The following is a 15,183-nucleotide window of genomic DNA, read 5'->3' on the forward strand; positions in this document are numbered from 1 at the left end:
GAACAGGCCCCGCCCTTTTTGTACTACATTTGAACCGTACCGTAACGATAAACAACCAGTAAACCTGTCTGCTCTATGCTGCTTCATGGTCTTACCCCCCTTCCCCTCCTATTATCACCCTCCTACCCCCCCTCTCTCTAACGTCCCTCTCTCTTCTTCCCCTCTTTCCTTTTCCGTCCGGTCCAACACCAAAGATTTTCAAACATGATTGAAATTAATAAAGTTTGGCCTCAATTACAAAAGGGGTTTATTCAATCTAGCCACAGGGGTTGCAAGCCAGTTGCCTCTGTGCCGGTCCCAAGCCCGGATAAATAGAGAGGGTTGCGTCAGGAAGGGCATCCGGCGTAAAAATTGCCAAAATAACCATGCGAATCATCCACAACACTTTTGACATACCGGATCGGTCGAGGCCCGGGTTAACAACGACCGCCACCGATGCTGTTAACCTACAGGGTGTCGGTGGAAATTTGACTACTGTTGGTCGAAGAAAGAGGGGAGGCAGAAGGGTCCATGGCCAGAGAGAGAAGGGAAAAGGCAGGAACATAAGTTTGAGAATAGGGACTCTTAACGTTGGCACAATGACAGGGAAAGGCAGAGAGCTGGCAGACATGATGGAGAGAAGGAAGGTAGATGTACTGTGTGTGCAGGAGACAAGGTGGAAGGGCAGCAAGGCACGTAGTATTGGAGGAGGATACAAACTGTTCTATCATGGTGTTGATAGGAAGAGAAACGGGGTAGGTGTGATTCTGAAGGGGGAGTTTGTAAACAGTGTTCTAGAGGTGAAAAGAGTCTCAGACAGGATGATGAGCCTAAAGTTAGAAATTGAAGGGGTGATGGTGAATGTAGTCAGTGGGTATGCGCCACAGGTTGGCTGTGAGTTAGAAGTGAAGGAGAGATTCTGGAGTGAGTTGGATGAGGTCATAGAGGGTATCCCCAGAGGAGAGAGAGTTGTTATTGGAGCAGACTTTAATGGCCATGTTGGTGAGGGCAATAGAGGTGATGAGGAGGTGATGGGCAGGTTTGGTGTGAAGGAAAGGAATCTGGAGGGACAGATGGTGGTGGACTTTGCGAAGAGGATGGAAATGGCTGTAGTCAACACTTACTTCCAGAAGAGAGAGGAACATAGAGTGACATACAGAAGTGGAGGTAAGAGTACTCAGGTGGACTACATCCTGTGTAGACGAGGTCATTTGAGAGAGGTTAATGACTGCAAAGTGGTGGTAGGAGAGAGTGTAGCCAGACAGCACCGCATGGTGGTGTGTAAGATGACTCTGGAGGTCAGGAAGAAGAAGAGAGGGAAAACAGAAAAGAAGACCAAGTGGTGGAAGCTACAGAATGAAGAAACTTGTGAGGAATTTAGGCAGAAGTTGAGACAGGTCCTGGGTGGTCAGGATGAGCTTCCAGATGACTGGGAAACTACAGCAGAGATTATCAGGGAAACAGGTAGGAAAGTGCTAGGTGTGTCATCTGGAAAGAGGAAAGACGGTAAAGAGACTTGGTGGTGGAATGAGGAAGTACAGGAATGCGTCCAGAGGAAGAGGTTGGCTAAAAGGAAGTGGGATGTAGAAAGGACTGAGGAAGGTAGACAGGAGTACAAGGAAGCGCAGCGTAGAGTGAAGAGAGAGGTGGCAAAGGCCAAACAGAAAGCTTACGATGAGCTATATGACAGGTTAGACACAAAGGAAGGAGAAAAGGACTTGTTCAGGCTAGCCAGACAGAGAGACAGAGATGGGAAGGACGTGCAACAGATAAGGGTGATTAAGGACAGAGACGGAAAGGTGCTAACAACCCAGGAGAGTGTACAGAAAAGATGGAAGGAGTATTTTGAGGAGCTGATGAACGTGGAAAATGACAGGGAAAGAAGGGAGGAAGATGTGGTTGTTGTGGAGCAGGAAGTAGCAGAGATTGGAAAGGAGGAGGTTAGGAAGGCTCTGAAAAGGATGAAGAGCGGAAAGGCCGTTGGTCCTGATGACGTACCTGTGGAGGTATGGAAGTGCTTAGGAGAGACAGCAGTGGAATTTCTAACGTGTTTTTTCAATAGGATTCTAGAGAGTGAGAAGATGCCTGAGGAATGGAGGAGAAGCGTTCTGGTTCCGATCTTTAAGAACAAGGGTGACACGCAGAACTGCAGCAACTATAGAGGAATAAAGTTGATGAGCCACACAATGAAGCTGTGGGAAAGAGTAGTGGAAGCCAGGCTTAGGAAAGAGGTGGAGATTTGTGAGCAGCAGTATGGTTTCATGCCCCGTAAGAGCACCACTGATGCCATTTTTGCTTTGAGAATGTTGATGGAAAAGTACAAAGAAGGTCAGAAGGAGCTGCATTGTGTGTTCGTAGATTTAGAGAAGGCGTATGACAGGGTGCCGAGGGAGGAGCTGTGGTACTGTATGAGGTCGTCTGGAGTGGCAGAGAAGTATGTCAGAGTAGTTCAGGACATGTATGAGAGAAGTATGACGGTGGTGAGATGTGCTGTAGGTCAGACAGAGGAGTTCAAGGTGGAGGTGGGACTACACCAAGGATCAGCTTTGAGTCCTTTTTTGTTTGCTATGCTGATGGACAGGATGACAGACGAGGTAAGACAGGAATCTCCCTGGACAATGATGTTTGCGGATGACATTGTAATTTGCAGTGAGAGTAGAGAGCAGGTGGAGGAACAGCTAGAGAGGTGGAGGTTTGCTCTGCAAAGAAGAGGCATGAAGGTCAGTCGTAGTAAGACAGAATACATGTGTCTGAACGAGAGGGATCAAGGTAGAAGCGTTAGGTTACAGGGGGCTGAGGTGAAGAAGGTGCAGGAGTTTAAGTACTTGGGGTCAACAGTTCAGTGTGATGGGGAGTGTGGAAAAGAGGTGAAGAGGCGAGTGCAGGCAGGTTGGAGCGGGTGGAGGAAAGTGTCAGGAGTGTTGTGTGACAGAAGAGTGCCAGCAAGACTCAAAGGAAAGGTGTACAAGACAGTGGTGAGACCAGCTCTGCTCTATGGGTTAGAGACAGTAGCAGTGAGACAGAGACAAGAGGCTGAGATGGAGGTAGCAGAGATTAAGATGTTGAGGTTCTCCTTAGGAGTGACCAGGTTAGACAGGATAAGGAACGAGTACATCAGAGGGACGGCTCATGTTGCCTGTGTTAGCGACAAAGTCAGAGAAGCCAGACTGAGATGGTTTGGACACGTTCAGAGGAGGGATAGTGGATATATTGGTAGAAGGATGTTGGAGATGGAGCTGCCTGGCAGGAGGGCAAGAGGACGGCCAAAGAGGAGATACATGGATGTCTTAACAGAGGACATGAAGTTGGCTAATGTTAGGGTAGAAGATGTTCATGATAGAGCGAGGTGGAAAAGGATGATTCGCTGTGGCGATCCCTGATGGGAAAAGCCGAAAGAGAAAGAAGTTTATTCAGACATACCTTTGGTTTGTCTGAAGATGAATAACCCCTCTTGTTAAAATAAAATATGTCCAACACAAGAGGCCCTCAGCTCTCATCTGTTTGCCTAGCTGTTGGACAGGACAAGTTTAAAAAAAAAATAAATAAATAAATAAATAAAAAAAAATAAAAAATAAAAACCTCAATAGAAAAAAATCAATCCCACCTTTTAAAATGTCTACATTAGTTTGAATTGAAAGATGATTTTTTTGGTTGGATTTATTCAAAGAGTCTTTTCCTTTTCAGGCTGGTTGATGGTGAATCAACAATAACAAAAGTAACAACACTCAGCTGCTGTCTGGAGGTCACAGCACTAAAAAGAGCAGCTCTGATGTTTTTAAATTACAATAAGGTTTTTCAAAAATGTGCAATCTGATCCACAGAACCTTTTACATGAAAACCACAAGTAGTAACTTTTATTTTGAAGGTCTAATTCAGGGGTCGGGAACCTATGGCTCGCGAGCCATATATGGCTCTTTTGATGGTCACATGTGGCTCGCAGACAAATCTTTAATTATAGTTTTTTTTTTTCATTAGACCAGTCCTTCTCGGGCGCGATGCGATGCCAGAGGCGCGCAGTAGTAGCGGTGCTTAGAGAGAGAAATCTGCGCCAGCGCTATCAGTTACTATTATCTATTATTTCACAGAGTTTGTACCAGCTGGAAACCTGTGAATTGACGTGCATAAAACTACGCGCTCCCGTCTCTGAGAAAGAGCGCGCAGATGCGAGGACGGGATGTGTGAGGGAGAAAGCAGAGGGTGGGGGTGAGGGGTTGTGGGGACAGGCAGCAGGTGAATCGCGCAGGGATTGTAAAAACCTAAAACCCGCTGCCCGTCATTCACTGCAGCGTGTGAGTGTGTGTTTGGCTCCCCGTCTGCATGTGAGCAGTCTGTCTCACATCTAAAGAACATTCAGACCTACGATCACGTTTAAAGTCTCAACGCCTGAACGAAGCAGAAACTCACCATGTATCAACCAGACTAGACCATCAGCAAAACTACCACGAGAAATACTCATCATTTATTAGCAACAGAATAACAATGTTATTAAAAAAGAATCCACAGACTTATTGTACTTTAAAAATGTTGAAATTAAATCAAATGCACACATTCATTTGTATATTTAGTTTTAAACATATTGTCGCGGACTGAGTTTAACTTGGCTGTTGGGCCGCGTTAAAAGTTCTGGAGTTCATTGAACGCGTCAAGCAGAGATCTGATTGGCCCCTCAGTTCTGTCGCTCAGCCTGTTGTTAGGTAGTTTGGACAATGGGGTTCAGCTATGGGCCGAATAAGGGAAATGGGAGGGCTGCAGCGGGAGCAGGTGAATATAAAGTTGGGAGAAGCGCTTTCGTGTCGGCGGGAGAGATTCAGGAGTTGCTGAATTAATTGAACGGCGTTTGTTGCGGTCTGCAGTAATCGGAATAAAGAACTTTAAAAGAGGTTAAGTCTCCGTGCCTCAGTGTGGGGAAGGGACACTAAATTATTGTATGGCTCTTTCGAAATTACATTTCAAAATATGTGGCATTTATGGCTCTCTTGGCCAAAAAGGTTCCCGACCCCTGGTCTAATTGGTCCAAACACTGCACTGTTGCCATGGTGATATAATGCCAGCATAAAGTCCAATGATCAACTGCCCTATCGCTGTCCAATCAGCAACAGACTTTCTGACGTGTTGCAGCACTTGTCCCACCTTTCTGTCCTCCCAAAACTCAAACATCGTCTGGAGTTTCTGTGGCTCCGCCCCAGCTGCTCTGCATTACAGTGAATCTTACAGACCGTGAATTTATTGTTAGCTTTACTTTTGGGTTCTGCATCTTCACTGGTCAAAACAAACAAACTCAACTTTCTCACCATAAAAGCTAAAAAAGCTGATGTCCAAATTATGACAAAAAATAAAACAAACTGCGCACAATCCATCCCATAATGACCCTGGCCGGCTGCCAAACCCTTTCCAGTCACCGACAGTGCCCTGCCCTGCAGCAGTGCATTGTGGGGCTTTAGATTTAATCTCGCTCCGTGTGATGTTTGTGTGTAGAATGTTGAACACACGCTGCTGAACACAAACGCACACTGAGGCTCTGTGAGAAACCCCCCGCCCCCACACCGCCCCCCAGGGAACCCAAAGCAATAATGTCAGACTGTGGTAAGGTCGCAGATGGAAGAAGTTTCCACCAGTTTCTCAGAGTTTAACGTCTGAGATGAAAGGCGGGGTTGCTTTTGCTCCGTGTTCCCCACTGAGGTGACGATGGCGGAAAAATCAAACGCTCACCGGACGCCTGACGCCCGCCGTACAGCTGCACGGGCCGCCCATTGTCCCTGCAAGGGCATCAACTGACCATCAGCCTGCTGAAACGTTCATCAACATAAGTACGTTTTTTGTGTTAAAGCTGTGATTCACGCTCTCCTGCTAGCTTACAGCCCCTCACACCCCCAACTCTAACATTCCCGGACCAACAAAAATCCCAATCAATGTTAGAGATATCCAGCCATACAGCTTTGAGCCCCATACCAGCTCAGCCGAGGAATACAGGAATCTATTCCTGTACATCTACGGCGCGGCTGTGGGGCAGCGATAGGGCAGTTGATCGGAAGATTGCGGATTCGATTCCCACCTTGCCTTTGATGTCAAAGTGTCCTTGGACATTGAACCCTACCTTGCCTCTAGTGCAGGGGTGCCAAACATACGGCCCATTAAGTCCGGCCCATACATGAAGAGTAAAAATTATAAGGATGGTTAAAAAAGAAAGCAAGTTTCTAGTCCATTCCTGTGGCAAGTTATGATTTTTTAGAGAAATAACCGAAATGCGCAATTCCGCCACTAGGGGGAGCAAAGGAAAGGCAAAACAGGTGAAATCTCTCTGCATGTGCCAAAAGTGAAACCTAACAGCTCTGTTCCTGGGTAAGATGCACTTTGGTTCCCTATGAGCCTTACCGCTGTTATCTTGCTATGAGGATGATCAGTAGCGACACCCTAATGACCAAAAGCTGAATGCAAAACCCCCATGATTTGTATGTCATCAAAACGTTACAGTGTTCAAAGACCTACCATAAAGAAAAGTTTCTGGATTGCTTCAGTGTCAGATGTAAAATATTCAGTCTGTCTAAAAATTAAACAGACCAACTTTTTTTTATTGAAATTAATTTTATTCGAGGTCCATTGGCCCCAAGTGATTAGGCTAGGCTACCATGTTGGTTGAGGCCTTTTTTCAAATTGAGTAAAAAAAACAAAAATAAAGCTGTTATTTTGCTTTTATGTTATGGTCCGGCCCACTTGAGATCAGACGGGCTGAATGTTGCCCCCGAACCAAAATGAGTTTGACACCGCTGCTCTAGTGTTTGGCAGAGGAGCCGCCATCAGTGAACGGGTGAATGGGACTGTGACTGTAAAGCGCTTTTGGTCTTTGGGGAAGGTAGAAAGGCGCTATACAAGTATCTACCAGTTGGATTTGTGAAATTATCACTAAGGAAGTTCTTCAGAGCTGCGTTAGTGCTGCATTGTGATCGCTGTCTGCAAGTGGATGAATCAGAATGGAGCGCCCTGGACATTTTCTGCGTGACAAAAAAACAATGTTTTTCAAACAGTATTTCAAACTGATTCCCAACAAGCGGAGTAAAAAATACTCAGAAATGTAATTAAAGCTCAATTTTCCTGATGTCCTCCATCATCAAAAAGGTTACCGTTTGCTAGCCTGAAACTTTTGTGCAAGCAGAACTATAACCTTCAGATCGAAAAACCACAAGCAATGATCTGAGAATTTGTACATAGTTGCTGTTTTTGTGTATTTTTTGCATAGTGGAAAAAAACAGCTGAAAGCTGTATTAGATTGTTTTTTGTTTTTTTTACAAAAACCCACAGCAACAATAGTGAAACTTTAGCAAAACAAATGTAGAAAAACATTTACATTAACCCCCCATTCATGAGTCATGATGCTAATGGACCTGCCAGAATAAAATCCATCATTTGTCAGTGATAAACACAGGCTAATGCATCGATCTGTTAGTTCCTGCTCTGGAAAACAGAAACCAACAGATGTGAAGCTGCCGCATGAATGTGCACCGGTGAAGGACACCCCTCCCCCAACCCCGTCTAATGTCATCACAATCAACTCCCAGAATGCCGAGCGTGTCGGCGGGTATTTGTAGGGAGGAACACTCGGGTGTAAAGCTGCTTAATATCACAGAGCTACGAATGAAGTCATTGGGGTTGGGTTACAGCTTCACCCTGAAGATGAGAAGGGTGGAGGTCAGCAGTGATGTGAGGCTTTCTGTCTTCAGAGCAACTATAGGGGGAGGAGGAAAGGAGGAAATACCAACCATCAAGCAGCTGGGAACGTGATTTCAAATTCCAGAGACCATTTGCGGATCTCCTGGGAAGCTCTAAATCTTTCCCGAAAGCCTGAATGAGTGAATAAAACTAAAAATAAAAAACACTAAAAGCACAAATAGTTCAGATTTCTAAGACTAAGTTGGAACTGGGAAGAAAAGGATCAAAGATACTTTTACAAATTTACAGATAAGCACAACTTTGAGTACATAAAAATGTTCCTCATTCTTAACCCAGACTGTCCCAACAGGGGAATCGAGCCAGAATTCCCACCAAATGACTTAGGAAGCTTTGGGTCCTCAGCCATAGAAAGCTATTGTATAGGGAGGGGTTCTGATCAGGATTAAAAGGAGGTTTTGTCATATGGACACATTTGGGTGTCATCAGCAAATTGGTAGAAGTTAAAATCTAGGCTTCTGATCATTTTACCTTAAAGAAGGATGCAAAGAGGCAGGTAAAAAGTCAAATCCCTGTGAAATACCAGATGCAACAGTTGTTTATGTAGATAAACTATTAACCTAAACATAACAAAATTACATGAGATCTTAACGATAACCCCTAAATCCTAGCTTATGTTCGGTTTTGTTTATTTTTTGTTCCTTTCAAAAAAATACGTTGAGCATCGACAACTGGTGGGGTGTGGGAAAGCTCTGCAAGATCAGCCAGCAACTGGCAATCGCAGCTACTGAAAGAGATGTTTTGGGGCCCAGATGGCCTCTGGTACAGATCAACGGGTGTGCTAGGAGCTGAAAACACATTCAAACTGGAAGTGATTTACATGTCAGGGGTCGTCCGTTTTCGATGTTACGTCAATGTACAGACATAATTACACATCCTGAGTCACGCCTAGTGCATTTTGGGCACTGGTGCGATGGTTCCACAGTTCAAATATCTGAACTTTGGCGAAGCCTCAAACAATTAAGAGCTCCTTGGTAGTGATGTGTTGATGATGTGACCAGTGACTGAAGGTTAAAACCAACCTGGAGGAAAAACTTTAAATGTTATTTTCCATATTTGGACTAATGCAGGACAGGAAGTTGTCAAACAGAGAGACAGAAATGGCACTGATGGCGTCAGTCATTCAGATGCAGCTCCTGCAGTAGACGGTGAAGCTCACCGTACTGGGGGAGTCTCTGAAAGATCTCATGAACCCAGATGTGGTGACCTACTTGGGGATGTCTTTGTAGAGCTATTCAAAACAACCCAAGCTACTCTCGCAACATCATCCATAATGTTAAGGATAAGTTAGCAGGAGCTAACACACACATCAGGACCGTCAAGTCTATGAACAAACTTTTGGACAACTGTCAAAAAAAATGCATTCAGTGTGAATACAGCACAAGTGTTTTTAGAGGAAGTTAAAGAGGAGAAAAGTGTTTCTTTCCTGCTTCTCACCACTCTATCTGCATTCTCTGTCATCTTGTGTCGTCTACAGCGAGGCACCAAGAGTCTGGACTGTTTCTACAGCTGGGTCTCAGTGACAAACACCTTACCGCAGTCCTGACACTCACACTTTATCCTCCTCATATGCTTCTCCTCTTTCATCTCTGTTCTGCATCCTCCTCTCGTCTGACTGGGATGCAGCTCAGATCGTCAGAGAATAGATGACCTCCAACTCTGAGGCAGCGTCCCAGTTTCCACAAATCACTCATTTCCTGTCAAGGTTTCCCTGGTGACCACACCCTTGATGTTCCAGCGGCGCCTCAGGGAGTGAGCACAATGCCCATGTGTTTGTAGATCCAGAAAACACAACTGCATCCATAACTGAAATAGTGTGTTTTGTTTCACTAAGATTCCAGTAACCTCTTGCAACTTCAGGCAGACTGGAAGACACTGAAGAGCTTTGGAAGCTCCAACTAGATTTCATCATTTCAAAGTCAGAGACAGACAACATCACTGCAGATGACAATGTGAAGGCTGACCACATCTGAAGGCCTCACAGTCAACGTTTCATTTCAGGAATGTGTGTTTGTCTCAAAGAAACCTTTGGCATTGTGGGAAATTAATTGAATTAGGTCCTTCTGAAGATAAATGACAAACTCGTGCTTTTTTAACTCTTTTTCAAATGTTGCAGAAGAATTGAGCCAAACAGGGAAAACTTCTTCCAGAGACTTTTTCCAAATGTCAGGGTTGGGTTTAAATAAAAAAACTGGTAAAAGACCACACTGGTCATGGACCCCATGGTTATACAGTATTAACCCTACAAGTGTAAAGAAAGGATGGGTGGTGTGTTGGGACAGGGTCAGGTATTCATTCAACACTAGCAAAGCTTTAAAAATTAAATTCCACAATCAGTTTGGGGGGGGGGGGCTCACAATTTCTCATTTATTTGCAGGGGTAAAATGTGAATAAGTGTTAAATGCATTAAACACAAGTATGGACTCTGACCAACCCTACAAGAGTCTTATACATCATCATGTAATTCGGCAATGAAATTGACAAGATTTTTGAAGAAAAAACTAAAATTTCTTAGGGTCACACGTAATTACTTTGGTTTTGAGATTTTAAACAAAGAAGATACTGAGTAACACAGACATTTAATTGTCAAAGACATGTTTGTAGATTCTACAAATTGTTGGACAGATGAGTCATGGTAGATGATCATGACAAACTTATAGAAAATTTGACTTGAAAAAACCAGTACAACAAAAAGGCTCCAAGTCTAGAACCCTGAGGTATACCATATCCACCTTTGACTTGTGTAAACACAAATCCTTTAATATCAACTATCTGGAATCTGTAAAAATATAGTCTACTTGCACTAAAACCCAAATTCTAACTAAGTTAAAGTTAAATTTATAACATAACATTTTTGCAATATACTGTTTGCACAATGAAATAATTGACAAAAGAAGTATGTATAGAAACTAGAGAATGAATCACAGCTTTAACATGCCAGCAAAAAGCCCGGTAATTATGTCAATAACCTGCCAAAAACAGTCTAATAAGAAGAAAGTTCTTATCAGCCAGCCTTCAGTCTCTCGATAGGAGAAGGAATGAAGAAATGGGAATTAGTGCCAGCCTGAGTAAACAACAGTAAATTCCTTTTGGGCTCACACTCTGACTTTCCTCTTAATCAAGAAGAAATCAAGGTCTTCATGTTGAGCTTATAAACATGTTTGAAGGGCAGTTATACAACAGTCACATAGATCCTCATTAATTTCTCTTTCAGACTCTTCGATTTACCGACTTTGACAGTAAAGATGCCAGTTTTTTTGCCTGAAGCTCAGAATTAAATGATCATCAACCTGCTTATGATAAAAGAAATTTGACACTCCATTGATAAGTTATAAATAGATATTTGCAAACATAAACTATAGATTTCAGTGAAAGCTTTATTCAATAGGTCATTTAGAAAGAACCACAAGATCAAACTTTAGCCACATGCAGACTTGCACAGTAAAGGCAGAAAAAGGTTGTTTTTCCTCGTGTTGGTTCCCGTCCAAACCAGCAAAAACAAGCAAAAAGCTGCTTGTATGAAAAATGTGAATTAAAAGAGTTTGTTGCAGCAAATTAATCATCTAAAACAGTTTTCACATGTTTTATTCATCAAATGAGTAACGGCAGCATTTCTGCACATTTTGAGGGAAAAATTGCTGAAATATTTATGAACAGTCACAGGCAATTTTCAAAGCTCTGGTACATTAACCTAAAAAACATTTAAAAAAATAATTAAATGTGACTAAATGTTTACAAAGTTTTACAAAAACTGGAAGACATGGTGAGAACGTAATCATTCTAAATCAATTTCCACAGTTTTCACACAAAGCTGCCATGGTAACCTTACCGGACCGATGGTGTATTGAAAGAAAAGAAACAATGCTGTGCAAACCACATTCCACAAAGTATTGCAAACGTGTCTAATGGAATTACACTTACAATCTTGTATGTCAAGGGTCAGCAACTTGAGCTGCTTTTTAAGAAACTGGACAAGCTTTCCACAAAGAAATCTATTCAAAAATAAAAAATTTAAAAAAAATCACCTTTACATAACAAGGACTGCTTTGCTGATTGTCAATTTCAAAAAGTTGCTACAGCTCGACTTCACTCTTAGCCGTCTCAAAATAACCTTTCTGAACAATTGGTTGAGTTTTTGTCTGATCCACAGCACAGAAACTCCACAGATAGGATCACCACCTCTTTAGAGCACCTGACTGTGAACCACCGCCCTGATCCTCCTGGATCCAAGTGATAATTTTCCATGCCGTCCTCTTGGATAGACTACCGTACTCCATTAACCCTTGTGTTATCCTAGACACTTTAACATTGGGAGTTGGGTCATGTAGACCCACTAAACAGTGCGCTGAACCTTTTTTCTTCAATGATTTGTGATCTTCACTGGTGTCCATGGATTACATGAAATCTTTCCACCTTTATCCACCTTTGTCATGGTAGGAATAACACTCAATGTAAGGGTGGGGTCATCTGGACCCCATAGGATAGCACAAGGGTTAAACATGCACACTTCATTGGACTACTAGGTTAACTGATGCTACACTTTCCAGAACTAAAGTATTTACCCAATCGACATAAATAGGACGGTATCTGACACAGAGAAACGTAGTTTGGCACCATTTTCCAATGGTTGACATTATCAATGCAAAGCCACTTTTTTCAGCATCAGAATCCATTGGAATGACATTGATTGCATAAAATTCTTGAAGAGTTATGGAAATTCAAAGAGCATATGTTTATTTAGCTGTCACCTGTTTTACAGGGTTAAACCTCATCTTAACCTGCCTCTTATGCTTCTCTACTTAACTGGTTTATGCATATTATTGTCCTTTTTGATGGCGTTTTGCAGAGTGGTCTCTAAGCATTTATGACCACGGGTCAGTTAAATTCAGACTTCAAGGAACGGGCTGCACAAGCTTCAAGTTGGCATATTAATTTTTTCCTTTTTCCCGTTTCCCCTAACGTTTTAAGGGAAAAGTTAAGCAGGAAATCGATTCTAAAATTAAAATGGTTCATAAAATCTAGTGTAAAACAGACCGTTTTCTTACTAAATTTGCTCATTTGTGAAAGCTGTTTTGGATTTGTGAAGAAAATATCCAGAGCTGTGTTTGTTTGTCAAAAATAAACTGCATTCACTGCTGGCTGGTAAAAATATCTTGAAGATAAGAAATGACCGACATCTTGCCTTTCATTTAAGTGTTTTTCTTGGGACAAGCAGTTCATTTTAGTCTCTAAACCTGTGACAGTCTGTAGGTGACATATCATCATAGTAATCTGAAACGTCTGCTGTACACACTTAAGGGGGCAGGGTCTTGGGATGCTGGTGATAACCACCGTCTATAGTTAACCAACTCCTCCCCTTTGGGAAAACCTTTTCCTTCTCTCACTGTTGTACTATCAGCGGGGACATTCTCCAGAACATTCCTCCACCTTTCCTGGTTTAGTTTACAGCCCATAAATTGAAGTAGTGTCCTCCTCCTTCACCTCCTGTGGTCACTCCATCATCCCTCCAGTCCTCCTCCTTCTGACAGAAACAACCTTCCCATGATTTGTTTTTCATGAAACTGCGTTCACTCAGTCTTTCTGTTTTTAGGACAACTGGGTGGATTCACCTGAACATTCCTGATTGGTGAAGGAAACAGAACAGGAAAGACTACAAAGTTTAAGCCTGTTGGATTTGGATCCATCCAGTACTTTTTTTCAAAACCAACCAGAGCGTCTCATAGGTAAACAATTAATTTACACTGTTTTTTTATTTGCTAAAGTGCCGGGTTTTGAACAAGATGGAATAGGCTATAGTTGATGCAAGAAAGTTGACCAAACTGCTTGTTTCCATTCAAAGGAAGGCAACTAAAATCACCTGTTACAGGTGTGTGTATGTAGGGTATATAAAACAGTTACCCTCGCATTCAAAGAGCCGTGGTTCTAGGGTTATTCTGGTTCTCACATGTTTGGATTGTGGAAAAAAAAAAAGATAATTTGAGGAGTAACTGTAAATGTGTTTTCTGGGTGTTCCGTTATGCTTTTTCTTCCTCCTCCTCCTCCTCATTTCCGTCTTTCCTCAGGTCAACCTCCTACTTTCCCTCTCCCACGCATTCCTCCTGGCATGTCTCCCTTCCTCAGGTCCACATTAGCGGCACAACAAAAATGGCGAGCAATATTGCGTCAGAGTGGAGCAGGGCGGGGAACTTGTGACCCACCCAGTGTATTTTCTAAATAGAAAAATAAGCTTTTATTCAATTGATATTTTTGTGTTGGATTTGAATAAAGAAATACTCAAAAATGCAATTTTAAGCCTAGTAGTCTTTATAAATGTCCTCTGTTATCAGGAAAATGTAAAAAAAAAAAAAGGCGTCTCTAAATCTCTTTTTTGGGAATTTTTAAAGTTTCCCACATTGACAATTTTTGATAAAAGGGGTGTCATCTGCTAGTTGTGTGTCCGATTGAACTTTTTATGAGTTGGATGAGACTTGTGGTGGGCGGGGTCTCCTCAGACCATCACATTAGACCAATCAGAGCAAAGAATGGTGCTATGCTTTTAACAGGAAGCTGTAAATATGTGTTTGCATCATCGATCATCTGTGAGCGGTTAGGTTGCAGAAAATGTCCCAGCAGCGGATCAGAAAACGGTCCAGGAGGCACAACCGATACTTTGCCTGCCAGCAAAACAAATGAGTTTCTTTAGCAGAAGGAATGTTTAATGCTTTATTTCAAAAATAATTTTGCACGAGGAGTCCTCCTTTCAAGCTGTGTAACCTCATTCTGATGCATGTGAGACTTGAGGTTAGTCTTTGGTTGAACTGCAGGCTGATGGGGAACCAGGCAACAGCCCACTGCGACATTCTGGAGGATCCCGTCAACAAGTTGCCAATTGTTTCCCCACTGATGCAACACAGGAGGAGATAAAGAGAAAAGAGGGGGGGGGGGAACCCCAAGGAGGAAAAGTAAAGGAGAAAGCCGAAGGAGAGCAGAGGAGGAATGAAACTGGCACTAAAGTGGAGGAAGATTAAGGAAAAGTACTGAAGGAAGAGGAGGAGAAGCAGCAATCCCACTGTATCTGGTTACATAATTACTCTCCAGGATTTGGAGAACAAACGTCTGCAATCATCTGTTTTCAAAGGTCCAAAAACGCACCACGAACCTGCAGAGATGTTTCACACACAAACAGATCAGAACCAAAGAGCAGCGGTTCTCCAGAATCCAAAATCCCCCCTGAAAGGCTTTTAGACAACATCAAGGTGGAGGAGACGAAGCTCCACCGAGAAGGTCTCCACGGAGCCGCCTGCAGGACCACAACCCGAGAAATGAGAGGTTTTTGCGCCAGAGCTGAGGTCATGGACAGAGGCGGCCACGCCTGCACCGCCTTCATCCTCGCCCCAGTCTTCATCACAGCGAGGGAAACTCCAAAAACAAAGGAGCTCAGAGGATGGAGAAGATACAGAGCCGCAGAGAACACAAACAACAACAACAACAACAAAAGCTCAG

At 43.0% G+C, this 15,183-nt stretch overlaps 1 protein-coding gene across 1 annotated transcript in view; it reads right to left on the reverse strand.

Moving 5' to 3' along the window:
- The window catches only part of LOC101159770 (spectrin beta chain, non-erythrocytic 1), a 122,255-nt gene that overhangs the window by 106,730 nt on the left and 342 nt on the right, over positions 1-15,183 (reverse strand). The gene's annotated exons all lie outside the window — the stretch shown is intronic.

Source organism: Oryzias latipes, chromosome 15, assembly GCF_053564925.1.
Source record: "Oryzias latipes strain Hd-rR chromosome 15, Olatipes_Hd-rR_3.1".
NCBI classification, from domain to species: domain Eukaryota; kingdom Metazoa; phylum Chordata; class Actinopteri; order Beloniformes; family Adrianichthyidae; genus Oryzias; species Oryzias latipes.